General features: G+C 42.4%; 1 long non-coding RNA gene across 1 annotated transcript; it reads left to right on the top strand.

Annotated features, from left to right (window-relative positions):
- The first annotated feature begins 24,225 nt into the window (after window positions 1–24,225).
- On the top strand, window positions 24,226–25,095 carry LOC113030505 (uncharacterized). Its single transcript, XR_003273591.1, has 3 exons — window positions 24,226–24,244; window positions 24,413–24,476; window positions 24,862–25,095. It is a non-coding gene; the product is annotated as an uncharacterized LOC113030505 (long non-coding RNA).
- Window positions 25,096–25,655: the final 560 nt, after the last annotated feature.

The following is a 25,655-nucleotide window of genomic DNA, read 5'->3' as shown; positions in this document are numbered from 1 at the left end:
CTCATGATGCTTAATCGACGTAATCAACCTTAATTTGATGCAGTGTGAAAAAAAATGCACAGAAATCAATTATTTTTCAAGAAATATTAAATAGATTCAACATCTTTCTTCAACAAAATTGCAGACTGCACAGATGGTACCTTCCCAAAGTAAAAAGTACTATAGCTTACTAGGGTATATATATTAGACTTAATAGTCACTATATACAGTAATTGACTTCTATTCATTTTACATCAAATTAAAACTTTGGGTGTCAGATAATTATTTATTAAAAGCTCGACATTTTAAATGAGAATAAGAAAGAAAAGTATGTCTTTGTGCCCCCTTTTCCCTGTTAATGCCCTATCGGCCCCCCTGGCTAAACTTTGCTAGATCCGCCCCTGCACAGTTACCAGCGTCAGCTACGTAGAAAAAGATCCTCGAGTAGAAAGTAATATTAAATAAATTCTAACAACAGCTGATCAAGCTTAAACGTGCTGCTGTTGTTCAGCCGCTGGTTTCCTCTTTCTGGTGCAAAGTGGGCCAAAAGCAAACTAGAGACACGGACTCGCGACAGAAAAGCCGATCAGCTGATCATTTAAGCAGTTTCATGATTGAAGTAGCAGCAGGAGAGGCAGTCGCTTGTTAAGCTTAACGCAGGAATGCTTTACAAACATTCAGAGATGGACTTACACACTTGCTTTACTTCTCTCGGGGATAACTTTGTCGGAGATGAAATGCCGGGTTGCTAGAGAAGCTCCACATGCTATCCAGACCACCTACAGGTCCCGCATGCCACAGCCGCTCTATCACGTGATGCATACTGCTCCGACGTGCTAACGTTCTGAGGTGAGTTACGGCGTGTTGCAAGTTTTGTGAGGTGCTTTCGTGATATTTAATGGATCGGATTACATTTTTTATTTTTCTCCGATATCCGATCCAGTAATTTAGGTCAGTATCGGACCGATACCGATACGTAATATCGGATCGGTCCATCTCTAGTAGTGTCGTTTATCAATGATCTGAAGTTCCAAGAAAAAGAGTTTCCATAGTTTTACTGAGTACCATAGCTTATATTCTTAGCATGTGCTGTTCCAAATGTGTCTCTCTGAAACTACTTATTGAAGGGAGATGCATGTCGATGAGATGCATTCCTGAAATATAGAAAAGTATCAAATGAATTACTCACTGATCAAGTAATGGAAGGTGCTGGTGTTGGCACAGGGTATTAACCTGGTTAATATGTTCAGGTCAGTGAATGCTCTTGTTTCTGTGACGGATGGTCGAACAAGGTTGTTTAATACATGTAAGCACTGCAGTTGGATTAAAACGGACCTGCTTTGATATTAAAACAGTTCCCAAATCTCTGTAACATATAAACCACCACCATAAACACGAGCCTGCTACCCCCAGCCATTGCTGTTGCTGCTGTCACATTGCATTTCTCTCCATGTCATCCTGGCCAGAGCTGCATCCCCACCAGGGACAAACTGAAGCTTCCTCAAAGAGAGAGAGAGAATGCCATGAAAGGTGCGAGTGGCAGCGCCAGCCAGTGTTTCCGAGTGCCAAAAGCCTGGAGGATGGGACTCGGGGTAAAAATAAATAAATAAATAACAACCCACTGCCTCGCCTCCATTTTACATTTCCTCTGTGCTCATTTTCTGAAGAGCTGCTCATCTATTTTGCCTGCCGAGCTCATTCAGAGAGGCCGCCTTGTTAAATAAGGCATGAGTCATCTACTGCACTCAGCACTGCAACGATGCGTCCCATTTCAATGTGCCTGTTATGAGCTGGAAGGCGGTTGTAGCTGAACTGTAAAGAGACAAAAATGGGGAAAATTAAATGAAAGTCAAGATGAAATTAAACCAATAAATAAAGTAAAAAAATGCAAACATTGCCCTCACTGGGTTCTGTTTAGGTTATATTCGTTTTACAGCGATTCATATTTGTATTACTTGAAGTTGCTGAGGCAACAAACAGTCTTAAATTTATTTCACCTGCTGCTTCTGACAGTCTTCAAGCCTTGAAGACAAAGATATGATAATATTACAAAGGTTACTTTGCAAAAGGACGTAGGCACTACAAAAAGGGTCTGCTCCCACTGAACACTGGACGTCGGACAGATGTGCAGATCGTGTTGGGCCCATCGGTCCAGGAACAATTCTTGACATCGATACAAAGTCCAAACATGGTCCACAGTTTGGACGTCCAACCATGACCCGACTTGGAGGTCGATATGATGTTCAGCATTAGAACTTTGGACTGGGTGGGTTTTAAGGGCGACATGTGGACGTCTATGACAGGTGCAGGGAATTTACATGATTAATCAATGTAATGTTAAAATGGTTGTTATCAATATGATACATATAAACAGGGATGATTTATAAACAAACATGATGTATTATGTGTTAGCATGTTGATTTATTCAGTACATGTGGGTAATTTTGGGGGTTGTTTTACATTTTCCTGTTATTTCCTGTATTTAAAAATATTTAAATTCGTTTTGCTTTTTCATAATAGAGAATTTGCATCATATATGGAACATTTTTACAAGTATCCTGTTTCATTGTGAAAAACTTTGTAAGAGGAAGTGAGTGTGTTTGTGATCGGTAGCCTTCTCTGAGAGAAGTACGAGAAGTTTGTGCCAGTGTGTTTGTTTGAACTGTCCAAGTCTGACTTTGAAAAGACCTCCACCACACCTGGACTGTAGGTAGGCCGTACATGCAGGTCCAAACCACGACACGAAAAAGATGTTGTTTGGAAACAACCCCTTCAGTGGACCAAAACTGGAAGCCCAAAAATGACTCATAAAAGACGTCACTTTGCGCAGTGGGTATAGGTCATTTATAACTGCACTTGTATCCCACACTCTAAGAAATGAAATACCGATGTTGTTTATATCACATATATTTTTTGCTTACATTTTAATAACAAATAATGTTTTACACATTAAATAGACAGGTTTCCTGCTACTACAGCAACAGTATGAGATGTTAAGGCTACAAAATCCTCCAGATTCAAATGAGTACAAGCCTACTTTAGAAGGCCTTTCATTATAAGCATGGCTTTGTGAATGTGCAGCGCTACAGAGACAAGCAGGGACCTTTCATCGCTCAGTTTCAGTCTGCCTTGGGGAAAATATCCATCCATCGAGTTTTTTGTTAGTATAAACCTTTTCTTATTAATACACTGCAAAATGACATTTGTACCTGGAGATGATAAAGAAATATACTTTATATACTTTGATGGTGTTAGCAGTTGTTTCTCAGTGAGAAAGCATAAAGTGTCACTGATGTAAGCTTAGCATAATAAACAAGAAGACTTTATTTGTTGTATTTAAGGTAGCAGAGTGGTATTATCTGTAAATGAGTTGGGACCAAGTCATTTGATATCTCAGGTATCGGTGCGTTTTCTGTTAGCCGTGAGCTAACTGTGAGCATACGGTTCAGACCAGAGGAATATTTTGAAGCCTCCACTGCTGCTACGAATGGTCGTCTGTGATCTGTGCTTTCACACAGCAGTCGCAGCAGTTCTGAGAACTGTCTCACTAATTTTGCGATGACCTCTTGGGGCATTTACATGCCCTGGGAATGAAAAAAACAACATTTGGATGGTACTATAAAATCTCCACATACTGATCCAAACCACTATAAAACGATTTATAGAAAATGTGTATCTTCAGACCACGGTTTTCAAGTAATTGCATTTTGTTTGAATATCAAGCAGTAATACTTTCTAACACGCATGTTTCATCAGGGAGGCCAGGCTGATGTGTGTGTTAGTTAACTCTCAGTCGGTTGCTTTTCGCGTATGGTCTTAGATAAGATAAATGGCACAAATCAAACAAAAGCAGAGAGCAGCAGAAAAGAGCTTTGTCTCCGCCAAAGGTCTGTGGACCGTCCCAGCCCGAGTCAAAGGTTGCGCTTGCCAGGCCACGTCCTGCACAGCCTGCAGCTACCGCACCACGTCAACATCGATGCGACCTCCCACGCCACCTGAGGTTCTCCCCCTCTGTTTTTTCCCTCGTCTGGGTCCAAAAGTACGACAACCGCAACAACATCTGCACTTTTTCCGACGTTGTGCGGGGGGCACCAGTGACGTGAAAAAATTAACTCGCCCCAAATGCATCAAAACAAAAGGAACTACCTTGTTTTGAAAACAAGAGTTGTAGACAGAGGCAGATATTTTTACCTGAGATTTTGCTGTGAGTGTGTTATAATGGATTGGATTTATATAGCGCTTTTCAAGGCACCCAAAGCGCTTTACAATGCCACTATTCATTCACTCTCACATTCATACACTGGTGGAGCAGAGTTCTGTAGCAACCTATGAAATGACATCTAAAAGTCTGCATGGAGACTAAAGAAGCTGAAGCCTGTTAAACATGCAAGCATGTAGAACACAAGCTGCTTCCATATCTGTCACTTAGCAGCCTTCTCATATTGATTTGACTTCACAAATTATTCGTTCTTTTTTCTTCTACCTACACACTTCCATATCTTCTATTAGCGTGGTGGTAACTCAGTGCTGCTTTTTCTTTGTTGTCTTTTTCTTTTCTTTTTCCTTTTTCCCTCTCAGCTTGTCTCACTGGATTAATGCAAGAATATTGATATTCCTGTGGTGAGCACAGGACCGAAGATGGAATGTGTAGCAGGTCAAGTCTGCTTTGCTTTCATCCTCATGCCTTTGAAGAGATAAAGAGACTCTAATTGCATTTACATAATCACACTAAGATAAAGTCGTGCACCAACTCGGAGCACATGTACATCCACGACCATTAGGTATGCACTCTCAAGAAGAAGGTTCAAGTGAACCTATTGATCAGGGTACATAATATTCTGACAGTTTCATGAAGATTCGGGGAACATTAACCATACTTCATGTTAATATCAAATATTTATAAAAGTAAGGTGTTCATATATAGGTTATTACTATTTGCTCCTAAGGTGATATGAATGTGCAAAGGTAATAAGATGTTCAGGTTTATCAGGAGAAATCTCTGCAAGAAAGAGCAAAATGCTGAAAACTAATATTGCGTAGCTGTCATGTGAGGCAGCACTGCACCCAAAGATGATGTTTGAAAGAACAGAAAAATATGTTGCATTTAGAAACTGTGGCACCTGCTTGATTCACCCAATGTATATACTATATATATATAATATATATATAATGTTCTTCCTCCACCCCTCCAATTTTTGCACATGTCGAGGAGCGTGTCAGGATACATTTCACTGTGTCTTATACTTGTATAACTATGCATGCGACAAATAAAGAACCTTGAACCTTGAACCTTGATTCCTGAATTTGCACCATGTTGTAACAGTTATCCTTATTGTCAGTGGCTGTAACTGTGGGCTTGTTTATGCTGTCCCCCACGACTCAGACGCTGCATCAATGACATATTTTGTCATGAATTAAACTTCATGTAATTTCGGTTGCTCATCTTAAAATTTACTTGCATACAATTTTCTGATATTTATAATCTTTCCCTCCATTAATGTGCTCCTGCGTTTCCCAGAAACCTCAGTTTGGATAAAAGAGTTATGACAATAAAGAAAGTAAAGAAAATAGAATGCACTGCAGTAATGTTTCGATTCTCTCCTCCCTCACCTGCACTTGTGCATTAACATGACACAGTCCTCATTACTGACACAGCCCTTTATCAAAAAATTACATTTCTGCTGTTTTCTGGACAACTATTGGTGAATTATTACCTAATTCACCGATAGAAATATTCAGTCGAGTACAGTTTTATCACAATATGCTGTTCGATTTTATTCCACATGTGGTCCATGCTCAGTGCAACTGCACATTTTCATAGGTTTCTTACAGCTGGACAGAATGAGCCAATGACATGGGTGCAAAGCATGTTATTGTAGTAGGACGTGTTTTCAGTGAACAGCCATCGTCTGCATCATACTCACTACTGTTGGCAATAAAAAGACCTTTAACATATGAAGCATGTAGTCAAACACATCTGGATCATGTGACATGATAGAGCAAAATCTCTATATTTGTAAAAAACCCAGATTAGTAAAGAATGAGTGATTACGATGCAGTGTGGCGGTATTCGGTCACGTCACATTAAAAGGTCAGTGGAAATTCACTGGCGAGCAGAGGATGTTAGATTAATTTAAATGTACTTCTTTGTGCTGCTCCACAGAGCCCAGGTGAACATTAGATAAGTACAGAATAAAAAAAACTCCGTTGTCATGACAATATAAAGCTAAACAGCATACTGTTTGTCCTCAAGAGGAAAGTGCAGACAACAATGTTTCACTATGAATATTCTACAGAAAGGAACATACTTACAAACATACTCACTCATAAATGAACTGACATCTGGGAATGAACACTGGAGCTAAAAGATGGCGACAGGGGACATACTTGCAGTATTATTTCATATTTCTTGGCACAAAATATATTATATAGTGTTTTAAAATAGCAAGTTTGAGTTGGAGTAGAAGCAGATGCTACGGGGCAGGACTTTGGCTTATCCAAACTCTGCCTGGCATTAACCCTGGGTTCTCTCTACTACTGTTACGGCCCCTGGCCTCGGAGAAAGTGGGCCGGCCTTACTGTATGGAAATTCAAGCATGCCAGGGCTCACAGATGATTGGCTGGCCGGGGAACTGTGCCCACCCAACTGGATGCAGATCACTTATGCAACTGCATGAGTGATCTACTGGTGTAGGCTGTCCCTTCTGCCTCTGTGTCGCTGCCCTTATGATTAGTGGTCTTTGTATTTGCATGTGTCATTTGAACGCATGAGAGTACGTTGGCTTTATTTACCTGGCTAGTGAGTCGCTTCACTAACGGTTTTCAGTTTCGGTAATAAACTTCATGGTTTTTAATCTGACCCTCTTGGCTTTGGCTGGTGTCACGCAGGCGAAAATGGACTCAGGCGCAGACCAGCTGAACTAGAATAGCAGTCGTAAATGTATTTACAAAACACCACGTGAAAGTATATACAGTGTACAGGGCAAGGATATGCAACGGTCCAGGGGAAAAAGGGGAAAAGTCCATATTTTTCAGCACACTCACTCTCACGCCACGCCACGCCACGCCACGCCACCAGGGAAACAGATCGGGGTACGAACGAGTCCGAGAACGAGAGTAACTCAACAATCCAGCAAAGAAGCCTTTGCACCCTCAGCGTAAATAGCCCAGGAGTCCAGGTAATCAGGTAAATTCACGGCAGGTGCGAGGGTCAAGGGCAGGAGCCTAGCTGAGCTCCGCCCAAGCAGACATGTGAGAGAGAGGAGAGGGAGAGAGAGAGACACACAAACTAAAAACAACATGTAGCCTGAAACCAAGGAGACACAGAGACCATGACAGCTGGTTTATGTTACCCCCCCCCCCCCCCCCCCCCCCCCCCGTCGCCTAACAGAGCCAGGTCGTAGCATGAAGCTCATCCAATATATCCAGGATATCTTCACTTATCCTTGATGATGTTTGTCGTCCTGTTGAGGCAGCGGGAGCAATAAATGTCCCTCATGGAGGGGAGAGAGCAGCCGATGATCTTCTGTGCTGCCTTGGCTACTCTCTGAAGCCTCGCTCTGTCCGCCTTCGTGCAGCTGCCGTATAATACTGTGATGCAGTATGTTAGCAGGCTCTGAACGAGCGGTCGAAGGTCAGCAGGAGGTTGGAGTCCAGTTCGTACTTCCTGAGGACCCTCAGGAGGTGCAGCCGCTGTTGGGCCTAGCATTCAGACGTAGCATTCAGACGTAGCTTAGCTGCTGCTCCAGGCACAGAGTGGAGGGCTACGGCGATGGCGTCTTCTGTGGATCTGTTAGCGGTCAAAGTGTGACGGGAGGTAGCCCTTGATGTGCTGAAGGACTAGTCCAGGGGTGGGCAACTCCAGGCCTCGAGAGCCAGCATCCTGCAGGTTTTAGACCTCACCCTGGGTCAACACACCTGAATCAAATGATTAGTTCATTACCAGGCCTCTGGAGAACTTCGAGACATGCTGAGGAGGTCATTTAGCCATTTGAATCAGCTGTGTTGGATCAAGGACACATCTAAAACCTAAAGGACATCGGCTCTCGAGGCCTGGAGTTGCCCACCCCTGGACTAGTCTCTTGAAGCATTTGATGATTACCATCGTGAGGGCCACAGGGCGGTAATCATTCAGGCTAGTGATGGGAGACTTCTTCAGAACTGGGATGATTGCTGTGGCTGATTTTAGACAGGATGGGATGGCTGCCTGATCTCAGGAAAGGTTGAAGATTCTGGTGAAGATGAGGGCGAGCTGGTGGGCACACGCTCTGACAGGTGGGACTCGATGCTTCTTTTATGGTCTGTCTCGGCTTTTTTGATTCCCCTTCTCAGATCGGCTCAAGCAGCCCCGTGCAGAGCTCTGTACAGGGCTCTAGCTTGCTATCCTCCTCTAGTTTAAATCATATTTAATTGATGATTCTGTGTTCTGATTGTGTTAATTAGATGTGACAGTTTGGATGTCACAAAACTGGCTTAAATGAGTGATGAATCGACTAATTATTTATAATAAAGTCTGAGGGCCATGCAAAGAGAAAACCGAGGAGGTGAGTGCTGGGACAGTTTCCACACATGAGGGAGTCTGAATCTTTAATTTTGAAAATACACAGTTGTATCTTTTCCTTGTAACAGTTTATATTTTTAGACTGTAGATCATTTAATCTCAAACTTTAAGTCATGAAATTAGGACACTTTTTGTGCGTTTCTATCGACACGTGTGCAGTGCATGTCTGCTGCGCCCGTCTGTAGCACTCAGTGCAGATGGTGACAATTCAAAAAGGTTGAATCATGTGGAAACTGTCATATATTCATCTCCTGATCCAAACCCCCAGAAAGTGGATCATGTGTCATAGTTGGAAGAAAGAAGGCCTGGAGCCTCACCACTGGGAGGGCGTGCTCGAGACTTCAGCGCTCACACGTAACTGCAGTGTGAATCCAGAGCACAGCGTCTTCTCATAAAGAGGCATTCATGCACCCATTCAACGGAAGCTCATTCCTGAATATTCTATAACCCAAATGCTTTTATTTCTATATAGCTGCTTGCTAATTGCACCACTTATGTACAATTAGCAGAATGCATCTGACACATATGCCAGATCATTATCACTTTGCAGTAGAACAGCTAATTGAAGTCGACTGTGCACAATAAACTCTATGCTAGTCAACCACTTTGGAGACCTCACTGCCCAAATCTGTGAGGATGTCTTTCTTACAGAATTCTGATTATATTAATGCCAATGTTATAATATTTTGCATCATAACATTTCTTTCGTGTCCCTGCCTCTGTCTTTCTGGCCGTTCAACTCAGTTCAGATATGCGATGCTGTTAACTTGTTAAATGATTGATCGACACAGTCTCCTGATTAACGGGGGGATGTACTGCTCTGCTTTTTATTGTTTCTTTCTTTGTTTTGTTTTCTGCTCTTCACACTGTCAGTTAACCAACTTCAATATCCTTTTTGGAGTCTAACCTAACCTTCAAATATCACACGAAGTCTGATGTTCTGCTTGTTAATCCAACCAACATTAAAAATATCCATCTTACTGTTGCCTCCCATGAGCTCGATGCAGTCTGACCAGTGTCCTCCGACCTGTAGAATGATCATGACATCACCCAGAGAAACTGGTTTTACTGGATATGCTTTTTTCTGTAAAGTAGAGTTTCTGGGTCAGACCAGCCCATGTGGTACCAACCATCGTAGCACATTCAAAGCCACTTAAATCATCTTTCTTCCAATTCTGTGACGTTAGTTTGAAGTTCAGCAGGTGGTCTTGACCATGTCTACAGGGCTAAATGCATAGATGCTGTCATGTTGTGATTGGTTGGTTAGATATTTGTTTAACAACATCAAGCATCTGATTGGATGTTCCTTATGAATTGTGTCTATGTCTAATATATATATACATATAAGTGGCTTTCGGTCAGGGTGAGAAAGGCAATGAAATTTAAACCATAAACTCATCAGTTCTCAGAAACAGCATCTTCCGCTGATGAGACCCAATTTTCTGGTGCAAATCAAACTATTGTCTCACTGCTGTTTGAATGACCAGTTCCTTCAGGGAACACTGTCAACAGCACACATGAAAGAAACTCACCTCAAGGGTTTTGGGTTTTTTTCTGCTCACCCCTGACTGATCACGGTAAGGTTAGGGTCCCTGCGCCTTGATGTGCTGGCGGTCTCTTCCTGATAAGGTTGTTCTTTCATCACACCATCCCCACGTGGTGATCATCTGATTGTTAGAGTTTCCTCTCTCATGTTGTAGTCTTATCCAAAATTAATTCATCACATCATCAAAAGTCAATCTTTGAGATAACGTGCTTTGAGAATGAATGAATGAATGAATGAAAGTGAATTAAACTGATTTGACTTCAGTTCAGTGTCTCTAACTACGGCTGCAAAAAAGACACCTTGTGGAGCCAGTGATTCAAAGGTCAAGAACACCCAATGAGGCTGATACACAACACAAAATGTCAACTTTAGACTATCAGAACATCCTGAGTCAAGTGATGAGATTTACAGGGGATTATGACCTATTTCTGATTATTCCCGAGGGACACATTGACTTGCCCTTCTGGTTGCCAAACAGAGAAGCGCGAGTGGCTGTAGCTCAGGAGGTCGAGCAGGTCATCGCTAATTGAAAGGGTGGGGTTTAATGCCTGGGTATAGTCTACATGCCAAATATCCTCGGGCAGCATACTAACCCCACGTTGCTCTCTGATGCATCCACTGGAGTATGAATGTGGCGACTGTTAGATAGAAAGCACTTGCACAGAACAAGTGTAGAAAAAAATGCTGATGTGATTGAGGCAAGTTGTATAAAGTGCTCAGCTAGAGTAGAAAAACACTGCATAAAACCAGTCTATTTACCATTTAGAGGCGTGATTCGTCACTGCAAATAACAAGCCTCCCGTGCTCCACAGCATGATTTGCACCACTGCATCCAAGACTTTGTGCTTTGTTTGATGATGTAAGGCTTCGTGCATAGAGTTTCATGGAAAGGTTTCCATAGCTGAGTAGCTGCATGTGTTCTTGAGCATCTGAAGGCCACATGAAGCCTGAGGGTCTATAACAATTGACACACTTGTGCACTATGCACCTCAGCCTTCTCTGACCCTGCTCTGTGTTTTTAGATGGCCAACATTTCATGTCTGATTTAATATTCAAGGATGAGAGCAGGGTGGAGGGTTTTAGTGGTTGAACTGTGGCATGCCTAAAGTATGTGGGAGCAGGACAAGCTTTCAAGGATACGTTTATAATAAAACAAAAACTAAATACATTTTAAAAAAGCACCCACACATGAGGGCCTACTGATTTTTTTTATTTAAGAGGAAAATTTTAAAAACCGTGATCTGGTAGTGCAAATGCAGATCTTGATGACATTTTCATTTTTCTTTGAATAGCTGTGATATTTCCCAGGACGATTCCTCTTACTGTAATATATAAAATCAGCAAAATATGCAGCCCTGCCGTCCTTTATCATACCGTTTAAAACCATTATATACTCTTTCAGATGTAGCCTGTCCACATCTAGTTTATTAGCTTTCTATAACCGTTCGGAGCTTCAGCGGTCACTACAGATAGCTTATCCTGGGGAATGACTTCTGGAGCCACTTTTTCAAGTATTAACGCAAAGTTCACTGGAAAGATCAGCAAGCATGTGGCCTTACATTTGCGCTCTGTTGTTTTTCCCTGCCACATGATTCCCACTGATAGTGAATCTAGGTTCCTATCAGTTTGTAAATTGTCAGTGGAACCACTGTCACGCTGTTTGGTTTATTCTCATCACCGTCACAGGTACCACTGCCTGCTCAGCCTGCTCTTCACCTGTTGTCTTGAGGGAACCCAGCAGCCAAACCAGTGCTTCCTCCAGGCTCCACAACCCCAACTGAGATTCATTCGGGCTCATTTCACACGTCCCCTGCCATATTCTTTTCCCCGGGCAGAGAGCAAGGCCCATAAAGACATGGATGAATATAGCTGCAGTGAGCGGGCTGACATCACATGAAATCCTATGGATTAAGAATGGGAGACTGCGCATACTAGCTAGCTCCTGTGTTCACTGAGATATTCAACATCTCTTTATCTCAGTCGGTGATCCCCACATGCTTCAAGGAGTCCATCATTGTTCCTGTCCCGAAGAAACCCCACCCTGCTTCTCTCAATGACTATCGCCCTGTAGCCCTCACCTCAGTAGTGATGAAGTGCTTTGAACGCCTGGTCAGAGACTTCATCATTTCTTCACTACCAGACACACTGGACCCACTACAGTTCGCTTACCGTCCAAATCGTTCCACAGACGATGCCATCTCTCATCTCCTCCACACATCACTCACTCACTTGGACACTAGAAGGGGGAATTATGTTAAAATGCTCTTCATAGACTACAGCTCTGCATTTAACACCATAATTCCCTCCACACTCACCACCAAGCTGGAGCATCTGGGACTCAGCTCATCTATGTGTCAGTGGATCTCCAACTTCCTAACTGGCAGACCACAGGCAGTAACGATGGGCGGACATGTCTCAGCCTCCACCACTCTCAGCACTGGAGCCCCCCAGGGGTGTGTTCTGAGCCCCCTGCTGTACTCTTTGTACACATATGACTGTGTGGCCACTACCAGCTCCACCACCATCATCAAGTTTGCTGACGACACCGTCGTGGTGGGCCTGATCTCTGATAACAACGAGACGGCCTACCTGAAGGAGATTAGGAATCTGGAGAACTGGTGCCAGAGGAACAACCTCCTTCTAAACGTCAGTAAGACAAAGGAGCTGATAGTGGACTTCAGCACTAAGCAGGAGAGGAACTACCAGACCCCCGTCATCAACGAGTGCCCAGTGGAGAGAGTGGACAGCTTCAAATACCTCGGAGTTCACATCACGCAGGACCTGTCATGGTCCTGTCACATCAACACCGTGGTGAAAAAGGCCCGTCAGCGTCTCTACCACCTCAGACGCTTGAGAGACTTCCAACTGCCCTCCAAGGTGCTCAGGAACTTTTACTCGTGCACCATAGAGAGCATCCTGACGGGAAACATCTTAACCTGGTTCGGGAACAGCACCATGCAGGACAGACGAGCTCTACAGAGGGTTGTGCGGTCAGCTGAGCGCACCATCCGCTCCGAGCTCCCTGACCTGCACTCAATCTACAGCAGGCGGTGCTGGACCAAGGCCAGGAAGATGGTGAAGGACCTCAGCCATCCCAACAACAGACTGTTCTCTCTGCTGAGGTCAGGAAAGCGATTCCACTCCCTGAAGACCAACACAGAGAGACTGAGGAGGAGCTTCTTCCCGCAGGCGATACGGTCTCTCAATCACACCACCACACAGTACTGACCCACACATATGGTTCTTACACGCACACTGGACCTTCTGGACATTGTTTTCACTTCATTACTTAAATCACACTGCTGTTATTGTGTATATATTTATTTATATTTCTTCATACATTCTTATATAGTTCTATATTGTGTATTTTGTTGTACAGTTATTTTATTTTCAACTTTAATTTATATATTTTATCTTATTCTTCCCAGTTAAATTTACCCTTCATTCTAATTTGTGTTGTACAGTTATTTCATTTTTAACCTTAATTTATATCTTATTCCTTCCTAGTTAAATTTACCCTTTTTAATTTTTCATATTTATTTCCTATCTTATTCATAGCCTTTTCCTTTTTTGTTTTCTTTAGGTCACGAGCAGTTGTCCAAGCATTTCACTGCATATCGTACTGTGTATGACTGTGTACGTGACAAATAAAATTTGAATTTGGGATGTTACTCAAATTCATCTGTGTGTGATGGCAGGCGAGCGAAAACGCTTAGAAATATAGCGTGTATCTGCTTCAGGCAGACGTCCTTCAGATTTTGCTGTGTTTTTGAGACAATAGACTGATTTTGTAATTGTCTTGTCGAAATTTAGGTCATTGGAGATTTCTGGTCTGATTTCAGGATTTAAACATCACGCTTTCTCGATAGAGAAATCTTTTCTTTAGGGTTGAAAACCATAATTTCACACTTTTCTGAATTCAGTCATAGCATGTTTTTTGAGTGAGTGCAGGAGACCTTGATGCTGTGGTGACCCTGATGTGAACAGCTGTTTATCATCTGTACCAGTGACAGGAAGTATTATGTAATCTGAGCCAGAAGGAGGCACATTTCTATCCAGCACACAAGATGGTTTCATATGTCAGTTATTAATGCCCTGTCAGCACAGATGGGCAGTAAGGTGTTAAAAGTAGTGTGTTACTGTAATCCGATTACTCTTTTCAAGTAACAAGTAAAGTAAGCGATTACTATTGCATAAAAACATAATTAGATTACTGTTTGTGGTGTGAATGAGACACGGCGGGTCCAGGGATCATAGGTTTGAGCCATTTTATTCAATATATGTCACAACACCCCGACCCCATGTTTTTAACTAGGCGGGCGTGACCACGCCCCACCACACTGTTACTTTCCCGTAAGCACGCTGCATTACTCCGTTACTATTTGTGAGAGTGTCTCATGACAATGACGTACAAGCGTGCGACATCCACGTGGATAATTATGCAGAGAAAAAACGGCCGAAGAGTAAACTTTTGAAAGTAAGTACTGAATATGATGTCACCTATTTATGTGCGAATGTTTAATAATGCAGAACATTAAAACATTCCTGTTGGTCACATGTCGGCAGAGTTATGTGACATTAGTGATGTTTGTACTAACTTGGTTTTAAAGCCTTTATTTTAAAATATACGCCGTTCAATAGCTGAGCTTAATCCTACAGAGAATGTGATGATTTCATGGATAATTAAAGTCAGCACTGAGATAAATTTAGTAATGCCAACATATTAAAAGAACAATATTTGTCTCTTATATATAACACATTTTCATATACAGCGTCTTTGAGTGAAGATTTAAGGTGATAAGAAATATAAATAATATAAATAAATGCAGCTTGAATCTTTACTGAAGCTCAGTGTTTGAAACAGAGTCATTCACTGCTGTAATAACTAATAATGATTAATATAATAACTATAATATTGGCCATATTATATTTACACTGACTTTAGTCTCATGAACAACATGAGCTATTTGTTATTTACGAGCTGATCTTAAATGACTGTTCAGCACAGAAATGAAGCCCAACAATCATGTTTCACTGTCCTGTGGTCTCAGCCTCAGATACTCATCAAATCACAGCTCATGTAGAAACAAATGTACAAAATATGTTCTCCTTCATTTCTGTCAAACAAAGCTGTATGTAACGTTTCCAGCTGTTAGTATCATGGTTGCTAGGCAACCTGAGCAGCGCGACGGAGGCTAGACCACCCATTTCACAAACCTACAAGCCTCGCACTTCTGGCTGGCCTCAGCGGTCTTTGAGTACGCGGCCCTTGAGGACCGTTAAGGCTGCTTACTTTAAGGCTGCAGACCCTGAATTGGGATACAGCCATGGAGAGCAGCAGAGAGTACGACCATGCAGTGTTTAAAGCGTGGAAGTAATCACATTACTTTGGGTTTGATTCTGTAAAAAGTGACACAAACATTAGCGTCCACTGTACACTCTGCACGCTGCCACGGGAATGTGACATTCACAGAGAAACCCCTGGATCTAATTACTATTTTCAAGTAACTTGCCTGTCAGTATGTGGGAGTCAAGTCCTGCTGAGAATCCATGAAGGCAGGGATGGTGTTTTATTTTGATGGGGACACAAAGCACACGCAAAGACAGACTGGGATCATATCAAGGTTCAAGGTTCAAGGTTCTTTATTTGTCACATGCATAGTTATACAAGTGTAACACACAGTGAAATGTAGCCTGACACGCTCCTCGACATGTGCAAAAATTGGGGGGGGGGGGGGTGTAGAGGAAGAACATTATATATATATATAGTATATACACTGGGTGAATGTGCAGTAGTTGCAGCAAGCAGGTGAATTCTGTACATTAATATGAATAGACATCTGACTATTTTACAGGATAGACAATATAAACATATTTAAAATTAAAGGAATTGAAATGTACATTGTGCCTTGGTTTAGTGTCTGGAAGAGTCCTGTCTCAGTCAGTTATAGATGATGTGAGAGGGTGGGTGTGTGTGTTTAGGGCACGGATGGCTTGGGGATAGAAGCTCCTCTTGAGTCTCTCTGTCCTTGCCCGGAAGATGCGGAACCTTCTACCAGATTGCAGAAGTTGGAACAGTTTGTTGCCAGGATGGGACGGGTCCTTCAGTATCTGCTCTAGTCCGGCATCTCCTGGTGTAGGTGTCCTGAAGCGGGGGGAGAGCAATCCTGCAGCAGCGTTCTGCTGTACGGATCACTCTCTGGAGAGCTTTTTGGTCCTTCACACAGCTGTTCCCAAACCACGATGTCATGTTCTGTGTGAGGATGCTCTCCACAGCGCCTGTATAGAAAATCCTGAGGATCTTTGGAGAGACCCTGAACTTCCTCAGTTGTCGTAGGTGATACAGGCGCTGCCTAGCCTTTTTGGTCTGGACCTGAATGTGGGCAGCCCATGTCAGGTCTGAGGAGATGTGGACACCAAGATACTTGAAGGACTGCACCCTCTCCACTGGAGCTCCATTGATGATAATGGGCTTGTAGTCTCTGTGCTGACCCCTTCTGAAGTCCACCACCAGCTCCTTGGTCTTGCCGACGTTCAGCTGGAGGTGGTTGTCCTGGCACCATGATGCCAGATTCTTCACTTCATCCATGTAGCCCGCCTCATTATGTAAAAGAAGGAAAGGGGTGGGGGGCGTTCAGAAGACCAAAGTGTGGTGGTCCAGGCCAGGTACACAGAAAGACAGGGAGCAGGATTTATGTGTAAGTGTGTCGGGATAAAGCAGCAAAAATGCAAAATGAGCAGCATCTGGCTGCATTTCAGTGACCCTGCAACGCTGAGTGCAGAATTTATAAAATCTCGAGCCGGCTAACGTGATCCCTGTTTTTATTTTGATCTCCCATTGCGGAGGACAAAAAGGTTTCAAACGTATCCAAGCCTTACACCTCACCTGTGTTCTCCCCAGTGGTAGTTAATCCATAAAAATAAGGCTTTTATGGAAACACTGAATAAAAAATTGGTTCCTTAAAAAAGACACAATTTACAGTTCAGATTTGCATGTAGGTTATTTTTTGCAACATTCACAGTGTTGTGTTGTAATGAGTCTCACAGGTCTGAATGTGTGACTGAAGTTATTCATCTTTGCTTGTTTGATCTGCTGATCACCACAAACAAGCAGAAATTTGGAACTTTTTTCTGTATTTTCATGCATTTTTCATACTAGGAGAAACCTCCCATTTGCACTATAGTGAAATGACAGAATGCATTTAGCTTTTATTATAAAAAGTTGTAAAATGAGTTTGGACCCTTTTTTTCCCCTTTACTCAGATTCATAATTATCAAATAACGCGATGTTGTCCTGTCAAGGTTTTTGTAGTTAACTAGAACTTTATGAAAAAAAAACTACATGTTAAAAAATCTGTTTTTTTTTTGTTTAATTATTCAATATTTTGTGGTAGCTCAGCGGGTTGGAGTAGTTAAGCCACTAACTGGAAGCTCGATCCCAGGCTGCTCCAGTTTCCATACCAAAATATTCCAGGTTTTGTTCCACTTATTTCCAGCTCACCATTTCCAGCTCAGTAAAGGATTTTGCATGGGGGTTTTCCAACATAACAATCTTCCCAGAAGCACTGAAATTGAAATAATAGATGGAAGAAAAACACATTCATCCAACTTCAGGCTTCTTCTTTTCTGGCACAGAGAGAAAAAAGCACCAAGAAGGAAAGTGTGCTGTCTCCCTGTCCGATTCAGCTGAGGGAATTTTAATGAGCATCCGGTGAAGGCCTCCTTAACAAGAAGAGAGGGGTGAAACAATGACAGGCAGAGTGAGGCAGGAGAGTGTTTTGGAAGCTGTAATAGGTTGGAAAGGATGTCTTTTAAGATGCTGATGATGAGAGGGATTGGTCAAGCATAGCTGACATGACAGAGGGATGAGAAAACACGAGGAAGTTTCTCCTGTATTTCTTTCTTTTCCCAGCTGATCGTCTGTGTAACAGTGATCAAATATGATACAGAACTAAAGGTATAATATGTGATTACTGAGTTATTTATTCTTAGACATGTATGCTTTGATATTTGGATTATGGACAGCATGAGTGGGATAGTCTGGATGCTTTTTAAAATAATAACTTTAATACTTTTAATTATGAAGTAACTTTATGCAAAGTGCAGTAAAGAGAAAAAATAGCACCAGTTCAGTACTTGAGTTTTATTTAGGTTGATAGATGTTCAGCATCAGGACTGGGACAGCTCTGTGGATTTAGACTTAATGTAATACTAAAATGATTGTCTTTGATTTGCTAAGTGGGGCAAGAGTGAGGATGCAACTGAAAAACTGTTCTGTAGGTGATTTACTGATGGTGTTCTTATTTAGAAAGAATGATGCAGGCAGTGAACGGTTGTGTGGTAGAAAGGAGGACCCATATGGGCAGCAACCTCTATTCATCAATGTACAGCTCACTGTAAAGAGTTTACATAACATACACAAAGGAAACTGAAAACTTCCACTTACTGAAATCTAAATTAGCCCGAGACAGCACCCGGTCTCAGTGCAGTTACAAGAGCTTGCTTCACTCTTACCACGTCTGCAAGACTTTATCTCTGTAGGTTCTGACGAGTGTGGACTGCAAGCTCTCCATACAAGTCTCTTGTTGGGCCAGCATCCATCCTGGGAGTGCTGCTGTAGCCTCCACATGCTGGCCTGTGGAAATGCTTCCTCCCTGGGTCGCCTTTATTTCCCAGCCCCAGTGTTTCTTCTAATTTGCGCAGAAGAATTCAAGGATGCAACAAGGTAAAGTCCAGTTTTATTTGCCTCTTGCTGCTATCTCAGGATTAATAAAAACACCCATAAATAAATAAATAAAAATAAAAATCTTAGATTCCAGAATGAAAGCAGGAAAGAAACAGCTGTTGTTATCACGGTTCCGAATAGATAGATATCTTCAGCGTCCTCGATCGACAGTCCCGCCAGGCACACGATCCTCCATTTCTGCCACCCGTCCATCGTGTATCCGGCAGGGAAAGTCCCTTCAGGGCACTCAGGCTCTCCCGAGCCCAGATTTTCTCGTTGAGAAAAGGGTGTCAATAGCATTCAGAGACCAGTTGATCAAATCCATAATTCTCTTTTAGGTTTTAGAGAACGACAGTGGGAGGCTATTCCAGGGAAAGTAATGCACACAAGACAAGACAAGGACATAGAGGCTAAGCAGGGAAGATAAGGGTGAGGAGGAGAGGAGAAAAGTGCGACTGCCTTCGCTGAGAGCTGAAGAAGAATCCTCAACATATTTCCATTTGTTTTGCGATTTTTAGTGGAGCCATGCTTAAATCTAGTTGTACAGCTGATGAATGATATGTTTACCATTGATTTTTACATATCTCCCCAAGTCGTTTGAACCAAAGCCCGCTAAATGCAGTACACAATGATTCTTGTGTAATAGAAAAAGAAAAACCAGTAAAACACAAGAAGAAAAAACGCTTATAAGGTGTCCCATCGATGACACCTGACTGTTACTGCTGACATTTTCATCCTTCTTGTCTCCTGTTAGCTTCACCACCTGTATTTTATTTTACAATCACATGTATGTTTGATTGCAGAAGCACCCCTGCTACTTCCAGTTAGTCACTAAGGCTTTCTCTCCTGTTCGTCATTTCTTCTCTAGTCGATTGGGGCTCTTTTCACTCAAAATGACTTTTAATACCTTGCATATGCTTATCCTCTTATTGAGAAATCATCCATGTGTGTTTCTGATCATTATAGGCAGCCTACATAACTGAAGGTAGTCCAACTTTCTGTGCGCCTCACCTTCCTCCACACCAAGACACGTGCAGTTTCTTTTCATTATTCAATCCACCACTCCAGTGCTGCTTTCATTTTGTTGCATTGCATCTTATTTCTTCTGTCTTCAGTTCATCGCGTACATTGCACCATTTTCAGGTTGGGAGGGGCGAGTGTACTATCGGGGTAATAGCTGGCAGGTTGCAGACCAACACCGTTTGCTTTCCGTCCTCCACAAAGATGACTTTAGTCTCATGGCAGTGCATATAACCCCACATAACTGACAAATATGGTGGCGTCTTCATTGACAGACTGCAGTAACCCTTCACATTCTTTACTGGTTGCTAATTCAAGACACATTTCAGTTTGTAAGTTGCTACCTCTGTCTGTTCTATGGTTTATTTTGAAAAGCTTAACGATGAAGAAATAGGTGAGCGCAGCTTCAGCAGCCTCACAGGGCTCCCTCTTGTCCACAAGTGGACTGCTGGTCTCTTCTTGCAGTTTCAGCATCATCCTGTATCCGTGTGTTTGCTCACTATTTTTGCGTGTCCATGTTTTCTTTACCTGTTGCTTGTGAAGCTTGCACACAAGGCCTCACTTAGTCAACTTTCAGCCTTACTACAAGATAGGATAAAGACAATATGTCATTCATGGGGAGGTTCTTTGCCAATAGACATGTCGAGGTTGGAGTGCTGGTTTCTGTCAACACTTCTAAACAGAAGACTAACAACAAGGGCCTAACCTATGCTGGACAGAAAAGCTTCAAAGCAAAACAAAAGAGAAGAAATTCTGGCTCTACCACTAACAAAACCCCTAATATCCTGCTGCTGTGTGTCTCACTGATGTTTTTCTCACTTGCTCCGGTCTCAGTCAACTCCTATCCAGTGTCCTACATATGACTATGCACTGCAGATAGCAATCTTCTTTTTCTATAAAGTCTTTAATCTGTACGAATCAACTGATATCCTGATGAATCCAACTGTATCAGAGGAAAGATGATTTTTAGGACACTTGCGTGTGACATCGGCTAACAGCATTCTCTTAGCTTATAACCAGCTGCTGTTGTTGTTTTCAGCTGTCTGGAGATGACCACCGAGTTTGCAGAGAAATAGCATCTCCTAAACTAGTGTTGAACTGACATCCATGTGCAGAGAGATGTGTGTCGGGGGATGGATGTGTGGCTTCATCAGCCTTTGTTAACATCTACACAAACATCTGAACAACTAGTAGCTCCAATATCTGCAAGAAGTAACTACTATCGCAACTAGGGATTGACAAGGTACAACAAAAAAGAGGTCAGGTCAGGAGGGTGGTGTCATCATCCCTACACTCTGCGAATGGGTACTAAGCCCTAAGAATACCTGGTACATTGAATACCAGAGCAGCTGATCTGAAAGAAAAGATCAGGTCTAAGGTGGAAATCCTGACCCTCTATGGCTGACCAACAAGACTATATGACGTACCCTTTGAAAGTCTATGAAAATGTGAAAGCTACAAAAAGATGTAATGCTGTTTATGGATGAGACACACCCAGAATGGCTAACTGAAGGCCGGACCACCTTGATCACCGAGGATGGGACCGGTCCCATCCATCTACCGGCCAATAACATGCCTCAGCACAACGTGGAAGCTCCTGTCAGGCCTCATAGCAGGATACAAGTTAGATACAAGTTCTGGGTCTCAGAGGTACTGTTACTGTTGTCCTGTTGAATTCACCTTAAATCTTCGACTACTCTCCCGCTCAGTAAAAGTCAAACTTCCAAAACTCTGTTCGCTCGAGTACTAAGTGTTTTTGGCTTCTTCTGAATGAGTACAGCTGTGTGCCGCTCGCATGATTTCCGCCTGCTCATCATCAGAACGCCTTGTGCCTGCCGGCTTCTTTGTGATTCTCTATTCAAAGATGATCTGCACCCCTTAACCAGCACTTGCCTTTTCATCACTTTGTCCTGTTCTCCTCCTCTTCCTCCTTCCCCTCCTCCTCCTCCGTCGTTGAGCAGTAAAGCCGGTATATAACTCGTCTTTTCCTGATGACTAAACTCTCCACAATTCTAATACCACACTCTGAATTAATATGGAAATACAGGGCAGTAGAGGAGTGGAGCATTAATCCAAGTGCTTTCACCTTCGTGCACTCGCAGTAAGACAACTTTTTCCTTTGCTAAATATGCGCCCTGTACTTGTAAAACAAACCTGCATCCACTTTAGATGAATAACCACTGGTGAATATGCTGGGGCTCATAGCAGGGGTGGAAGTGGCACTTTTGTTTCTTCTTTTACTCCAAGGTTGGGAGCACAGTAAGGTGGCAGCAGGCAAAGTACCCAAGTAGCATATCTGGAAGAAGTTAGAAAATTGGTGCTCAGGAGCTGCTACCATTGGGGTCTGCCTCCCTGCCTGGTGCTCAGCACGGCTCCAAAATGCTCATTTGTTTCTCAGCCTTATCATACATTGGTTTTCTACCCTGGTGAACACACAGATACAGAGCGGAGGTACACCTGGCAGATCCATAAAAAGACAGAAAAAACCTGTTTCCTTAAGGAATCAGATCCAACTACAGAGTTACTGTCTGCTGCAACAAGGCTGCGGCTCTGTTGGAGCCGAGTATTCATCCATTCAGTTTATTCTCTCCAGCACACATTTACACAAACTCACTGACCCCTCAACTTCAGTCATTTTACACAATCCCAAAATACACACATACGCACACGTAAATGCACAGACACACACACAAAGAGCTACAAAAACAAGCCAACAGACGGACATGTGCATGTCTGGATTCTGTAGTTTCTTCTTCTGTGGCTGAGTTTAAAGAGTTTGAAATGACAGGTTGCTGTCATGTGAGGCTGCTGCTGGTTAAGTTTGGTCCAACACCATGAGCCCATTTTAATCATTATATATTATTCTACACTGATTTCAGCCGCTCATATTCAAACCATTAAGAGATTACTGCTTTACACAATAAGGGTCCCCTATTTTTAACAAGTTGTTCTTTTTAAGCTAAGAAGTTGAGCTTTGATGTAATCACTGTCTGCTTGTGCAGACTGGAGATGTGCCTGTCACTGACGTGTTACCAGTTATTCACAAGTTTGTTTGATTACTTAGCTATAATAATGTTTGGTAATTATAAATGTATATTGTGTTTGTTAAATGATTCTTTCTTGGTTGGTTGAATTTAAGAAAATTAAAATCAACTAAATATATATGTGTTCACCCAATGAGAAGCAAGTACTTGAAAACAGTGTCTCTATTGTTGATGCTCCACACCCCAGAAAAAGGTCCAATCAAAGCAAGCAGGACAAACATAGGAAGGTTTTGAAGCTCACACATTTTCAGAGCTCGTTGTAGAGCCTCTTTTTTTGCATTCATATAATGTTTTGAGTGTATAGTAAAGTAAAAAAGTCGCAAAAGAGGAAAAGAATAATAAAATTACCAAAATTCTACATTACACATAAAAAAAAACTTTAAAACTGGTCCAAGCATTAAATGAAATAACCAAGTGCTGCTGAACACAGAGACACAGAGCAACGGTACAACATGTCTCAACTTAGAATATGAAAACGTAATTTGATGACAGCAACACTTTCAACACTTCATGTGTTGTCTGAATATAGTGATATAATTTCATGGGGGTAATTGTGTAGTTATTGGTGTGTATGTTCCAAATAATTCTTCTACTATCTCACCTTATAAACTCATCCCTGAGGTAAAATGTTAACCAGAAAAAGCCATAAAGAGTGGGACAAAAGCTCTCTCCTCTGCTCCGATGGTGCTTTGTTGCATGCCTTCCCACTGCTTCTTCACACTCCTTTCTGACTCCTCTCGGCAAAGTCAGTCACAAAAGAAGCGAGGCAAAGCTCAAATGACAAACCCACAGGATGTGACTCAGCTTGCTCCACCATGAAGAATAGCAGGGATTGAATTTATGTTGTAGAAAGGCGTAAAGGCACAGCTGGGGGCCTGAGAAGTTTGAGTCTTGAACTGTACAAGATCATTTTTGAATTGGAAATAATGTAACCAAAAAGCTCTTTGAAGGTGGCCGTGGTATGTTGGAGTGCTACATGTCACCTTGTCCTTGGATCAGGTTCACGGTTAGGAAAATGTGTTTTTGAAATATCAAACAGAGGTGTTTTTTTCAAAGGGCTTCATGATTAGAACCATTTTGTTCCATTTACTTTAATGTTTATTCTCAGACAGTCAGAATATTTTCATTTACAAGAGTTGAAATGCCATAAATGAATGAATGAAGCTGAAATAATGTGAAACAAAACACTGAGCTAAGATCAGATACATCCTGACATTCTGAATATTTTGCTGCCTAATTTGGTAACACAGACAGTAACACTGGAAACAGTCCTATCAGTGTATGGGTAACAAGAAAGTCTAGATTTGCTTGCTTCTTACTGTCTTTGAGGCTCGGGACCAGCACTCCTGCTGTTGGACAGAAAGACATCAGTAAGTATTTTGGTTTTCCAATATATTAGCAACTGTCAGTGACATTTATATTAATCAGGCTGAGCTTTAATCATACTTTAGATCAGCCTGTTTTACTTATTGTTTTATTTGTGCTTTGGTTTGGGGAAGTTGCTTCTGTACTGATCTTTTCCTGTCCTCTGTTATTAGACTTGAGATATGACTGCACTATGCTGTTGCTGGTGACTCCAGTTAATTCTACAAGACATGCTGTGTAAGTAAACAAACAACAACAGTTTGTCTGCATTTCTTGAAAGATCACATCCCCAAACTTAGTTTAGAGGGTCTACACTGTATATAGTGAAGTCTGCAAGTTTTCTAACAGCAACATTTGTTTTTTGCACATCATTAGAATGAAAGTTATTGGCCATGTTTGCATAGCCCTTTTTAAAATGATGCTTTCATGACATTATTGTGTGTTGGGTGGTGGTCACGGCTATCCAGACTGACAGTGGGACATTGAATGTCACCTCTCTGGTGGGGAGGGAGCCTGAGATTAACTTTAATTGGAGGAGTCTGCTTTTATACCAAATGCAGAAAAAAAATTTTTAAGAAAGCAATTAAGTTCATGTCCAAAAAATATGATTGTTTGCTCGCAGGACACCAGGAGAGATAAGTCTCCGTCACAGATGGTGTGGTCAGTGAAGATGGTCGCCTGCAGGTTCAAGCTCATTGCATCTCCAACCCACATCCACTGCCACTGTACTTAAGGGAGGTTAAAGACTTTGTCTGCACCTACATTTGGATCACCTCGATCCATGACAGTCATTCAGCAGTAATGCCTGGACTGGAAACAAGCATCCTTAAAACATTACAACATTCCAGCTCCTGTGTTGGAATGAAAAACAAATGTGTTGTTTAAATCAGTGTCACGGTCTGGCTGGCAGACCGTGGGGAATGTTGGAGAAAGGACCCAAACGCTGGACTTGCAATGAACAGTGCATTTATTTACAGTGGGGGTAAATGTACACCACGCAATAGGTCTCCAGAGTGCTCCTTCAACTCCTGTGTTGTGCCTTCTCCCAAGTGCTGGTATTCCGTGCTCTCTGCTCCTGTGCCTACGCACACCCTGTGCGTCCTGCAGTCCGCTCTCCTGAGGAAAAAACAACAGACACCGCCGTTATGGCACCAACTCCAGCAGGCATACACTGACCAGTACTTTAAACACTGACATGGAGTCTAACTCAACGATCCTGCGCCGGAGGAAGCTCCATCGCACTGTTAAGTAGCTCCCCCGATCAGAAGCAGGTGTGTGAGAACCTAGGCGTGACCGGCAGCCGGCAGGGCCACGCCCATCAGGCCTGCAGGTGGCTGTCCTTCAGCCACACCCGCAGACACCCACACGTACACCCACCAGCATGGAACACAAGAGCACAGTGCAGCAAACATACAT

The sequence above is a fragment of the Astatotilapia calliptera genome, chromosome 2, assembly GCF_900246225.1.
Source record: "Astatotilapia calliptera chromosome 2, fAstCal1.2, whole genome shotgun sequence".
NCBI classification, from domain to species: domain Eukaryota; kingdom Metazoa; phylum Chordata; class Actinopteri; order Cichliformes; family Cichlidae; genus Astatotilapia; species Astatotilapia calliptera.
Note: the sequence above shows the minus strand (reverse complement) of the source record. Positions and strands in the feature narration are given on the sequence as shown.